General features: G+C 34.8%; 1 protein-coding gene across 1 annotated transcript in view; it reads right to left on the bottom strand.

Annotated features, from left to right (window-relative positions):
- The window catches only part of HCRTR2 (hypocretin receptor 2), a 136610-nt gene that overhangs the window by 118698 nt on the left and 5416 nt on the right, over positions 1-12496 (bottom strand). The gene's annotated exons all lie outside the window — the stretch shown is intronic.

Below are 12496 nucleotides of genomic sequence, written 5' to 3'. Positions count from 1 at the left end.
TCATTTCAGGCAAATATTTTCACATTTGTTTGGCTTTGCAAACTTAGCACTTGCTGAATCTTTACGGCATTGCCTTCTCATCCCTTCCTCCAAACTGGGGAATGAGACCATTTTTGAAATTGAAGGATACGTTTAACTGGAATTTGTATTTGCAACAGCAAGTGTCATATGAAATATAGCGGCAAATCTTTGCAGGACGCTAAGAATCATAAATGTGCTCACAGCTAATGTTGTCCAGGGAAGGGGACCACCGACATACCAAACAGCACTGAACAGATTCTCAGTAGGATATAGTGGTGTAAGCAGAGTGCTCTCTCTGTGAATACCACACCCCTCTGGTCTTTCTTCTCATTGCCTCAGGACTTATGTCACCCACCATTCTCTCGTGAATTGATTTTGTCTCTAAGAATAGTATTTTGGGATTTGTCAGAGTATGAGTTCAGGATCTTTTCATTCTCAATAACTGTGATAAGAATGTTGCATTTGATTGACTGTAATCTTGGACTTGGGAAGGGCCTTGCAATCATCTAGCATGAACTTCAGCTTCATATTAGAAGCCTTCTGATAAACATTGCTGATGTGTCTGTCCCCACCTACTTTGGATGTGACCATCAAAATTCACTACCTCTACCATCATGGGATTGCTCTAAAGGCTAGAAAACCGTTCTTTATACATTAAAACAAGGCCTTAAACAAACATTTGCCTTTCTCAGTCTTTTACTCCCAATTCCTAGGTTACATCTTGGAGCTACCTGGAATAAATCTTCCACATGATAATCCTTCACATATTGAAAATAAGCATCACAGTCCCTCTCCAACCCCGCCCCCCCATGCTCCCTACATTCACTTTTCCCCAATTATTTCCACTGTTTTTCAAATGACACTATTTCCACAACCTATAGTTACTTGGTCTTCCTTAAGACAATGGTCAATATCTTGTATATTGCATATTATTTTAAAACTCCTCCGGGGCTAGCTATTATTAGCCCTGTTTTATAGATGAAGAAACTATTCCTGGAGAAGTTAAATGATGTCCCAAAGGTCGAGTGACTAATCAGTGGCAAAACCATCCAGTTCTTCTGATCTGGTGCTTCTATTATTCCACAGATGCCATATTACAAAAAAATACTGTGTTGTATTTTCCCAATCTGCACTAGTCAAATTTCTTTTTAAGAGAAGGGAATAAATAGGCTTTTATTTTTTTGACAAGTATGTACTTAGTGCTCTTACTCCACTCAAGGATGCAAGTTAGACAAGGTGGCTGCTTTCATGCATTTTACTTTCTAGTGAAGTTAGAAAGGAAACAAATCAACTAATAATTACATAGGAAAAATATTAGGAAGAGATAATTGCTATAATGAGAACCAGACATGGTGAGGTGATGGTGAATGGAGCATCCCAAAGGCCACATTAGAAATGGATGGTCAAAAAGGCCTCTGTGAAGAGGTGACGTATAAGGATACCCAAATGATATATGCATACATTAGTTTAATTTTGTTAATCTGAGGTTTAAACAGATGTTCTTAAATGCTAATGTTATTGTGCAAAGAACTTTCCATTTCTCCAGACATCTTGTCATCAGTTAATTTGACAAGCAGGCCTTCCGTGGCTTCATTCAAGTTCATTGACACAAATCTGCTAACTTTACCCTGTGGTATAATGCATTCCTCAGATTTATTAGTATCTGTATTTTCCTCTTCCATGTACTATTCTTTTAAAAATGGGAAAGGTTGTTGCAACTTTAGTTAGTTCATTAACGTCTGCAAATTGCTTGTCATTGACAATCCAGAAATATGGACCCCGTACTCTTATTTCCTAAGTACTGGGTGCCATCAGCCTTCATTTTGTGGCACTTCAACTTGTCTACCTCATTCTGCTCTTTTTAAGTCTTCTATCTGCAATTAATCATCACTTTTTGCTAAAAGTAGAAATAAGGAGAAATGAGAATATTTTCAAGATTTTATTCTGATATCTGCTTTGAGACAAGCCTGGGTTTATCTTGATCCCACAAGAATTCCATTTTCTCTCTCCATGATTTACCAGGTGATTTATTTTAAATATGTGGTACTCCAGTGCCATACAAAAATTCCACTCAAATCTTCAAAGTATTATTTGTTTTCTCTTTTGCAGGCACATAAGAGATGATACATATCGCAGTACTCATTCTGATGTGGTCTCCTTCCTTAGGTCTTTTGAAACATTTTAGGACATTTGAAAAGAATTTTTAGTTCTGTAGATACTATTATTCTCTTCAATTCAAAATCTTTCTGCTGGATGTAGGGAAAAGGAGTCAGCCCAATATCACAAGACAGTAAAGAATGTTCCAAATTTGTCCACTGATGACCTCTTAAGGTTGTTATAAGAATTAAATGAATTGGTATTTTTAGAACAGTGTCTGGTATATAGAAAGTGATCTGAAAATGTTTGTTGAATAAAATTTAAAACTATATGATCTCATGGTGTGAATACTATTTGCTATACTTAGCAATTATTCTTTCTAAGTGTTAATATATTTTTCATAAAAGGAAATATAGCTCACATATTAGTCTGAGTAATTCCGTTTAACTACCCAGCTTAATTTTTTTTCTGTTGCTTTTATTTTAGCTCTTCTACTAACCTTAATACATTAAAAATGAGAAAGAAAAAGAAAATAAATCTGAAAACCAGATTTTTTTTCTCTCTCTCTGTGGTTGTAGTTGCGTTGCTCAGAGATCTCAGATTGTATGCACTGTCCCAGATTTTATATTCTTATCCCCAATGGGAGACCATACTTTTTGCAGCCGTATAATCACTTTATGGGTCCATTTCAATAAATACTTCTAAGTATCTATGTGTCCAGCAGTTTAGCTAAAAGCTGGGGGCATGAACATCAATAAGACATAGTGTAGCCTCAAGGATCACACAGTCCACTGGTGAATGAGAAGTGTTATGATTATAGAATCTCTATCTGAGTTTCTGGGGTAGAGGGATGCACAGGGTGTCATGAGAACATGAAAGAACACATAATTCAGCCTGTAGAAAACCAAAATGGATGGCTCCCCCACAGGGAAAGTCACTCTCTAGCTGACCCCTTAAAGAGAAGGAGGAGATTACCAAGTGGTTAAGGAGGGGAAGTGTTCAGGCAGAGGGAGCAGCATTTCGTGAAGACTTGGAATCAGGAGAAAACATGAGTGTTTGGGCAAAAGCAAGGTGAAGTGAGCAAGGTCAGGCTTTTATGACCATCGCTGTCAGTGACGTGGAGAATGGACTGGAGGAGAGTGAGACTGAAGACAGGGTACTAGGTAGGAGACTAGTACAATGGTCCTACCCTCAGAAGGAACGCAGTGGTTGTGGGAATTGAAGGGAGTCAGGTACTATTCAAAAACAAGGGTTTGAATATACATTGTCCAGAATCAGGCATCTTGTTTTATTACTCCCGGGTGGAAGGCTGACTACCTAGTAATAGTATGTTTGAAGTTGATTTCTCTGTTTCTCTGCATATTTTGAAGAATTGAAAGGAACAGAGGGGTGTCCCACTGTTGACTTCCTGGTATTTGAAGTTTTCAAATACCGTCCTTCTTTTCCCTGGCAATGAAAATAAAATCAAGTGTGAGCACTCTCAGTAATGACTGTACCGAGCTTCTGTATTCCCCAAACAAATGCCTTAGTTTTACAGGAAGTTATCTGATATCTCTAGGCTCCAAATACCACATTTTCTTATAATATGGCCTTGAGCTAAATCTTTATGGAAAAGACCCTGAATCAAAGGGGGACCTAGAAATCTATTTTTCAGATAAAAATGGAGAAAGGGACTTCTGACAACTTGTTACTATTAAGAGTAACTCTTGAGTGAGTTACTGAGAATGAAATAACTTTGTGCCCTAAAAGACTCAGACATGAACAATCAAAGTCACTTGCAAATTACTACAAGACATTTCTGTATCTCCATTTCTTCGTCTTCCCATCTTTCTTTTACCCCACCTCCCTCTTCTAATTAGGTCTCATTTCAAACAAGGGCCTCTCTGTTCCTTCTGGCCTCCTATCTTGCATTATCAGGTCTGGCATTTTCCTCTCATGGTTCTTTTATTCAACAATATTTGAGGCTTTTGCTCCATTCCTATCCAGTGCTGAGCATAGATAGACACTGTTCCTATCTTATGCAGTTTTTGTCTCGTGAAAAGCATAGACGACTAAGCAAGTAATTTAATTCAGTAAAGCAAATGCCCTGAGGAGTAGACCTAAGTAGGTCTGAAAGTACAAGAAGAGACATCCAGAGGAGATATCATCTAAGCTCAGAAGTGAAAAATGAAGAGTGTTAACCAGATTATGAGAAGATTTGGAGACACAGTTGGTACCAAATGGAAGCAAGTGACTTGTTCGTGAGACAACACAAATAGTCAGCACTCATCAAGAGCTTCCATGGGCCAAGCTCTGTGCCAAGGACATTACACGCATTAACCTAACTGATCCTCACAACTCTAGGAAGTAGGTCTTATGAATCATTATATCAATTTTACAGATGAAGAAAGTGAGACACGAAGAGGTTAAGTAACTTGCCCAAGGTCACACAGCTAGAAAGTGGCAGAATTCTTGAGTAGAGTTTTCATGATCCAATTCCAGAAATATGTTTTTTCCTGCCATTATTCTATTCTATTTCCACAGTAAAGAACCAAAAAATTTTCAGTATGATCAGCTGTTTCTTTATTAGTAGTAATAATATTGTAGAGTTTTGATTGTTAAAAAACACCTGTATAAAATTATATAAATTTTGTGTATTTTAAAAAGTTGTGTTACATTTTAAGCAGTATTGAAGAGCAGAATTGCAGGAGAAATTGTTATGTGCCTCAGGGTAATGTCTCCCCCAGAGCAAATCAATCTCCTTCTGTTTTCTCTCAGATATAAATGTTCCTGTCCATACTGTAGGGCATAAATGTTGTTAATTCATTTTTATATCCCCAGAACTTAGCACAGCACTTTGCATGTAGCTAATAGTCAATCATTACCTGTTGACCAGGCCTGAGCTGAATTGAAGAGAGGGATTCCTTTTCAAAAGTGAAATTATACATATGTGTCACCTTGGTTTATGCAAAACCATGGAAATCCCTGAATATGTAAGTATGTTGGTGTCTATTACTAAATCTTTAGCCTGGAAAGGACTTAATCTTTTTGTCTAATGTGCTACTCTATTGATTCACTTCCTCTTTACATAACGTGAAGGTTCTTTTTCTTTTTTTACAATGGCAAATAGTTACAATGGCAATAGGATGTGTCAGGGAAGACACATCCATATCCGAGGTACAGTTTTGAATGTACTGGTAATGCCTAATGTGATTGGCCTGTGAATCTCCCCATGTAGAATTTGCCCTTCATGCAATAAGGTTATACATAGTTATGAACTGTAAAATTAAAGTCAGTATGAACTATAATAAATATCTGTAGCTAAAAAAGTAGGTTCACCTGTACAGGTAAGTATATTGTGTATTTCTGTTCATTTTCTGTTCATAGAGTTGTATAATAAAACCGATGATTGCTTAAAAAAAAAAAAAAAAAAAAAAAAAAAAAAAAAAAGTTAAAATGAAAAAATAATGATAGAGAATAGGAAAAAAATGAGTTTCCATGCAATCCTATAGTAAAGTGCAGACTATTACCTTTGAGGTGCTTGACTTTTCTGGGCTCTCTTCTCTGAGAACTGTCCATTACCCTCAACTGCTCTGAAGTGCGGCCTCCCAAGAGGAGCAGGCGAGTGCATCCCCTGTCTTTCTAAACTTCAGTCCCTGGGCTGCATGAGATCCTGCTATACTCTTGGGTTCATTGAGATACCCCTATGTTCTTTCAATAAATGCTATTTTTCCTTGAGCTCATTTGAATGGGCTTCTCTTCCTTGAAAATGACAATTCTTGGTTGAGATAGTGGAAATTTACTCTTGTTTAAGCAGTTGTTTTGGCATGTAACCATTAAGGCACGTCATCTGATTTTCCATAAAATAAATTATCCATTTTACTATGCCACTAAAGTCAACTTAATTCTAGTTTTTTAAAGACTTTTTTTTTAAAGTCACAGCAAATTTGAGAGGAAGGTGCAGAGATTTCCCATATTCCCTCTCCACCCACACATGCATAGCCTCTCCCATTATCAACATCCCTCACTGCAGCGGTACATTTGTTACAACTGATGAACCTACATTGACACATCGTAATCACCCAAAGTCACTAGTTTATATTATGGGTCATTCTGGGTGTTGTACATTCTATGGGTTTGGAGAAACGTATAATGACTTGTAGCCATTATTATACTATCATACAGAGTATTTGCATTGCCCTTAAAATTCTCTGTGCTCTACCTATTCACCCTTCCTGCCCCCCTAATTCCTGGACCCCACTGATCTTTTTACTTTCTCCTTAGTTTTGCCTTTTTCAGAATGCCATATAGGTGGAATCATATACTACATAGCCTTTTCAGATTGGCTTATTTCACTTAGGAATATAGATTTAAGGTTCCTCCATGTCTTTTCATGGCTTGATAGTTAACTTCCTTTTTTGGCACTGAATAATATTCCATTGTGTGGATGTACCACAGTTTATTTATCCATTTGCCTACTGAAGGACATCTTAGTTACTTCCAAGTTTTGGCAATTTTGAATAAAGTTGCTACAAACATTCACGTACAAGTGTTTGTGTGGACAAGTTTTCAACTCTTTTGGGTAAATACCAAGCAGCACAGTTGCTGTATCATAAAGTGGGACTATGTTTAGCTTTGTAAGAAACCATCAAACTGTCTTCCAAAGTGGCTGTACCGTTTTGTATTTCCACCAGTAATGAATAAGAATTCTTGTTGTTCCACACACTCGCCAGCATTAGGTGTCATCAGTGTTCCAGAATTTGGCCATTCTAACAGTTGTATAGTAGTATCTCATTGTTTTAATTTGCATTTTACTGATGGCATATGATGTGGCACATCTCTTCATATGCTTCTTTCCCATCTGCATATCTTCTCTGGTGTGGTGTCTGTTAAGGTCTTTGGCCCATTTTTAAATTAGGTTGTATGTTTTCTTATTGTTGAATTGTAAGAGTTCTCTGTATATTCTTGATAACAGTCTGTCAGAGGTGTCTTTTGCAAATATTTTCTCCCCATCAGTGGCTTAAATTCTCATTCTCTTGACATTGTCTTTCATACAGCATAAGTAATTAATTTTAATGAACTCTAGTCTATTAATTATTTCTTTCAGAGATCATGCCTTTGGTGTTATATCTAAAAAGCTGTAGACATACCCAAAGTCATCTAGGTTATCTGCTATGTTCAACAAGTTTTGTAGTTCTGCATTTTATATTTAGGTCTGTGATGGATTTTTGAGTTAATTTTTGTGAAAGCTGTAAGACCTGTGTCTAGATTCAGTTTTTCACACATGTATGTCCAGTTGTTTGAGCATCATTGGTTGAAGATACTATATTTGCTTCACTGTACTACCTTTGCTCCTTTGTCAAAGATCGATTGACTCTATTTATGGAGGTCTATTTCTGGGATCTCTATTCTATCCCATGGATCTATCTGTTCTATTCTTTCACCAATACCACACTGTCTTGATTACTGTAGCTTTATGTTAAGTCTTGAGGTCAGGTAGTGTCGGTCCTCCAGCTGTTCTACTTCAGTATTGTATTGGCTGTACTTTGTCTTGTGCGTCTTCATACAAACTTTAGAATCAGTTTGTCGATATCCATAAAATAATTTGTTGGGATTTTGATTGATACTTCACTGAATCTATAGATCAAGTTGGGCTGAACTGACATCTTGACGATCTTGTCTTCCTATCCATGAACATGGAATATCTATTTAGTTCTTTGATTTCATGCATTAGTTTTGTAGTTTTCCTTACATAAATCCTGTACGTATTTTGTTAGGTTTATATTTAAGTATTTCATTTGCTGAGTGCTAATGTAAATGGTATTATATTTTTAATTTCAAATTCCATTTTTTTATTGCTGGTATATAGGAAAGCAATCAACTTTTGTATATTAAGCTCATATCTTGCAACTGTGCTATTATTTTTTATTAGTTTTAGGAGGTTTTTTAAATTGATTATTTTGGATTTTCTATGTAGACAATTATGTAATCTGTGAACAATGACAGTTTTATTTCATCCTTCCCGATCTGTATGCTTTGTATTTCCTTGTCTCGTATAATGACATTAGCAAGGACTTGCATTGCAGTGTTGAAAAGAAGTGGTGAGAGAGGACATCTTTGCCTTGACCTGATATTAGAGGAAAAGCTTCAAGTGTCTCACCATTAAGTATGATGTTAGCTGTAAGGATTTTGTAGATATTCTCTATCAAGTTGAAGTATTTTCCCTCTATTCCTAATTTACCGAGAGTTTTTATTATGAGTGGGTCTTAGATTTTGCCAAATGCTTTTTCTGCATATATTGATATGAGCACATAATTTTTTCCTTTTTAGCCTGCTGATGTGACAGATTACATTAACTGATTTTTGAATGTTGAACTAGCTTTGCATACCTGAGATAAATCCCACTTGTTTGTATTATATAATTCTTTTTATACTTTTTGGATTTGATTTGCTAATATTTTTTGAGTATTTTTGCACCTATGTTCCTGAGAGATATTAGTCTGTAATTTTCTTTCTTGTAATGTTTTCGTCTTGTTTTGATATAAGGGTAATGCTAGCCTTATAGATTGAGTTAGAAGGTATTCCCTCTGCTTCTATCCTCTGAAAGAGATTGTAGAGAATTCTTTTTTAACAAATATACATGGTATGCATTCCATATAGTTATGGTGAAAGAGTCATGTATTGAATTCCAACATTAAAAGCAACACTACAAGATTTCACTCAGGTAAAAAAGCAATCATTGAATGGCACAGTGGCATTATGGAGCCTGCATTGGATGGGAATCTCTTTTTGTTGATGTTGATGTTTGTTTTTTATTTTCTAATTGAGATAAAATACTCATAACATAAAGGTCACCATTTTAACATTTTAAAGTGTACCATTATTCCATGGTTTTTAATATATTTATAATGTTGTGAAAACATTCCCACTACCTAATTCCAGAATGTTTCCATCACCCCACAGAGAAACCTCATAACTTCCTAATCACCTATCCTCCCATATGCTGGCAACTGGATTTAACTATTCTGAAAATTTCCTATAAATGTAATTATAGAATATGTCGGCTTTTGTTTCTGAATTCTTTCATTTAGCATAATGTTTTCAAGGTTGATCCATGTTGTAGCATATATCAGTATTTTTCATGGCTGAATAATATACCATTTTATGGATATACCACTTTTATCTATCCATTCAGCAGTTGATAGACTTTTGTGTTGCTTCCACCTTTTAACTATTATCAATAATGCTGTTATGAACATTTATGTACAAGTTTTTGTGTGAATTTATGTTTTTATTTCTCTTCAGTATATATCTAGGAGTGGAATTACTGTTTCATATGATAACTGTGTATTTAACTTTTTGAGAAATTGTCAAATTGTTTTCCACAGTGGCTACACTCTTCTACATTACCACTAGCAATGTATAAGTTTTCCAGTGTCTCTACGTTCTTACCAATACTTGTTATTTTCCACCCTTTTTATTATTATCATGACTATCCTTGTGGGTGTTAAGTAATATCTCATTGTGCGTTTGAATTCCAGTTCCTTAATGACTAATGATACTGAACATCCTTTCACGTTCTTCTTGGCCATTTGTATATCTTCTTTGGAGAAATATCTATTTGAATTGTTTACCTATTTAAAAAAATTTTTTGTATTTTTATTGTTTACTTGTAAGCATCTTTAGAAATATATTCTGGTTACTATATCCTTATCAAATACATAATTTGCAAGTATTTTCTCTCATTCTGTGCACTGTATTTTCACACTCTTCATAGTGTCTTTTGATGCAAAAAAGTTTTTAATTTTGGTAAAGTCCAAGTTATCTGTTTTGTTTTGTTATGTTTGCTTTTGACATCATGTTTAAGAAACCATTGTATAATCTAAGGTCACAAGTATATTCACCTATGTTTTCTTTTAATATTTTTATCATTTTAGTGCTTACATTTAGGTTTTTGATCTATTTTGAGATAATTGTCATATACAGTGTGAGAAAGAGGTCCAAATTCATTTTTTTGCATGTGGCTATCCAGTTGTCCCAGCACCATTTGTTGAAAAAACTCTTCTTTTCCCCTTGAATGGTGTTGGCACTCTTGTTGAAAATCAATTAACCATAGATATTTGGGTTCATTTTTGGACTCTCGACTCGATTCCATTGATTTATATGTCTATCCTTATACCAATATAACAATATTTTGATTACTGTAGTTTTGTAGTATGCTTTGAAATTGAGAAATCTGAGCCTACCACTTCTTTCCTTTTGCAAGATTGTTTTGGGTATTCAGGATACCCTGCAGTTCTGTGTGAATTTTAGGGTCCACTTACCCATTTCTGAAAAAAATTTTTAAAAAAGCACAGCTGGAATTTTGATAGAAATTGCATTGAATTTGTAGATCAATTGACAGATTATTTCCACCTTTACAATATCAAGTCTTCTAATCTATAAACATGGGATCTTTCAACTTATTTAGATCTTCTTTAATTACTTTCAACAATATTTTATATTTTCACCCTATAAAACTTGCATTTCTTTGGTCAATTTTATTTTAAGCATTTTATTGTTTCTGATGCTATTGTAAATGAAATTGTTTTATTAATTCCATTTTTGGTTTATTCATTGCTTGTGTATAGAAATATAACTGATTTTTTGCATATTGATTTTATGTCCTGCAACTTTGTGGAACTCATTATTAACTCTAGCAGTTGTGTGTGTATGTGCAAACTTTGGACTTTTCTGTATATAAGGTCATGTCATCTGCCAGAGATAGTTTTACTTTTTCCTTTCCAATCTGGATGCCTTTTATTTCTTTTCCCTGCCTAATTAGCTAAAACTTTCTGTATGATGTTGAGTAGAATAGTGAAAGTGGACCCCCTAGTCTTCTTCCTGATCTGAGAGAAAAAGCTTACAGTCTTTCACTATTAACTATGATGTTAGCTGTGGGTTTTCATCAACGCTCTTTGTCAAATTAAGGAAGTTCCTTTCTATTCCTAATTTATTGAGTGTTTTTGTTATAAAAACATGTTGGATTTTGTCAACTTTTTTCTACGTCTATTGAGGTGATCATGTGTGGGGATTTTTCTTTAATTTATGCTATTACCGTGGTGTATTACATTGGTTAAGCTTAACCAATCTTGTATTCCTGGAATAAATCCCATTTGTCCCGAGTATATAATCCCTTTAATATATTGCTGGATTCAGTTTGTTCACATTTTGTTGAGGATTTTTGCATCTACATTCATAAGAGATATTGGTCTGTAGTTTTCTCTCTTGTAAGATATCTTTGTCTGGCTTTAACACCAGAGTAATACCAGCCTCATAGAGGGACTCTGGTTTTGATTTCAGTTTTACTATTCACCAGCTGTTTGAACCTGAGATATCACTCAATAACTTAAAGCTTTAGACTCCTCATCTCTGGATTAATAACTCCGTACAAATTGTGTTGAGGGTTAAATGAAATTATTATGTGTGCTTTGTAAACTGTCAATCACACTATTTATATCAAATTATAAGAAGAGTTGGTGTGGGTATTGAGAACAAGAGCAGTGAGTAGAGTGGTAGAATTAGAAACATTTGTACTTTAAGTAGGATTATTATACTTCACTTCTCTTGGTCTTCATTACAGCATCTACAAAATGAGTAACAATCATTCTAGTTGTTTTACCATAACCACATTAATAACAATAATAATATAACTATAATGATATAACAGTAATAATATATTAGTAATACTACATATATTGAATGCATACTGCCCCAAGCACTTGACATATTAACTTATTTTATCCTCACAACACCCTGATGAAGGTGTTGTTATCTTCCCCTCATGTTATAAGTGAGGATGGTACCTGAAGTTTGGGTAACTTATCCAAGGTCACACAGCTCAGAAGTCACAGAAAATCAGTTAAATCTGTGACATAGTAATACTCATGAAGTTAGTCATTTTTCACTCTCATCCAGGAGTTGCTTCCATATTTATGTAAATAAGATAAATCAAATTTTGTTCAAATATTCTTCAAAAACTATATGCTTTCTGAAATAACCAGTGGATTTAAATTAAAATAGTGTAAGAATGAATCAATCTAATTTTTTCTATCACCTTGAAAACTTTCTTTAAAAACTTTTTTGTATAATGCTGGAATGAATTAACACTATGCATATTGAAAATGTCTAACTACCACCCTCGCACCCCTCTGCAGTGAATAGCCCCTAGGCCTTGGCAATTCAGACAAGTGTTTCTGAAATAAAACACTATACATTTACGGAAAACATTTAATACCAATGGCTGAATATCTTCGCCTAAAGACAACAACAAAGCCATTGTCTGATTTTTTTTAGAGCTCTAGTAATAACGTGAATTGGGGTTGATTTAGACATCCTTGACTGGTTTTTGTGCTAACAT

The sequence above is a fragment of the Ceratotherium simum genome, chromosome 13, assembly GCF_057802395.1.
Source record: "Ceratotherium simum simum isolate JZ-2026a chromosome 13, ASM5780239v1, whole genome shotgun sequence".
Classification (NCBI taxonomy): domain Eukaryota; kingdom Metazoa; phylum Chordata; class Mammalia; order Perissodactyla; family Rhinocerotidae; genus Ceratotherium; species Ceratotherium simum.
This window is presented reverse-complemented; position numbering and strand designations above follow the sequence as displayed.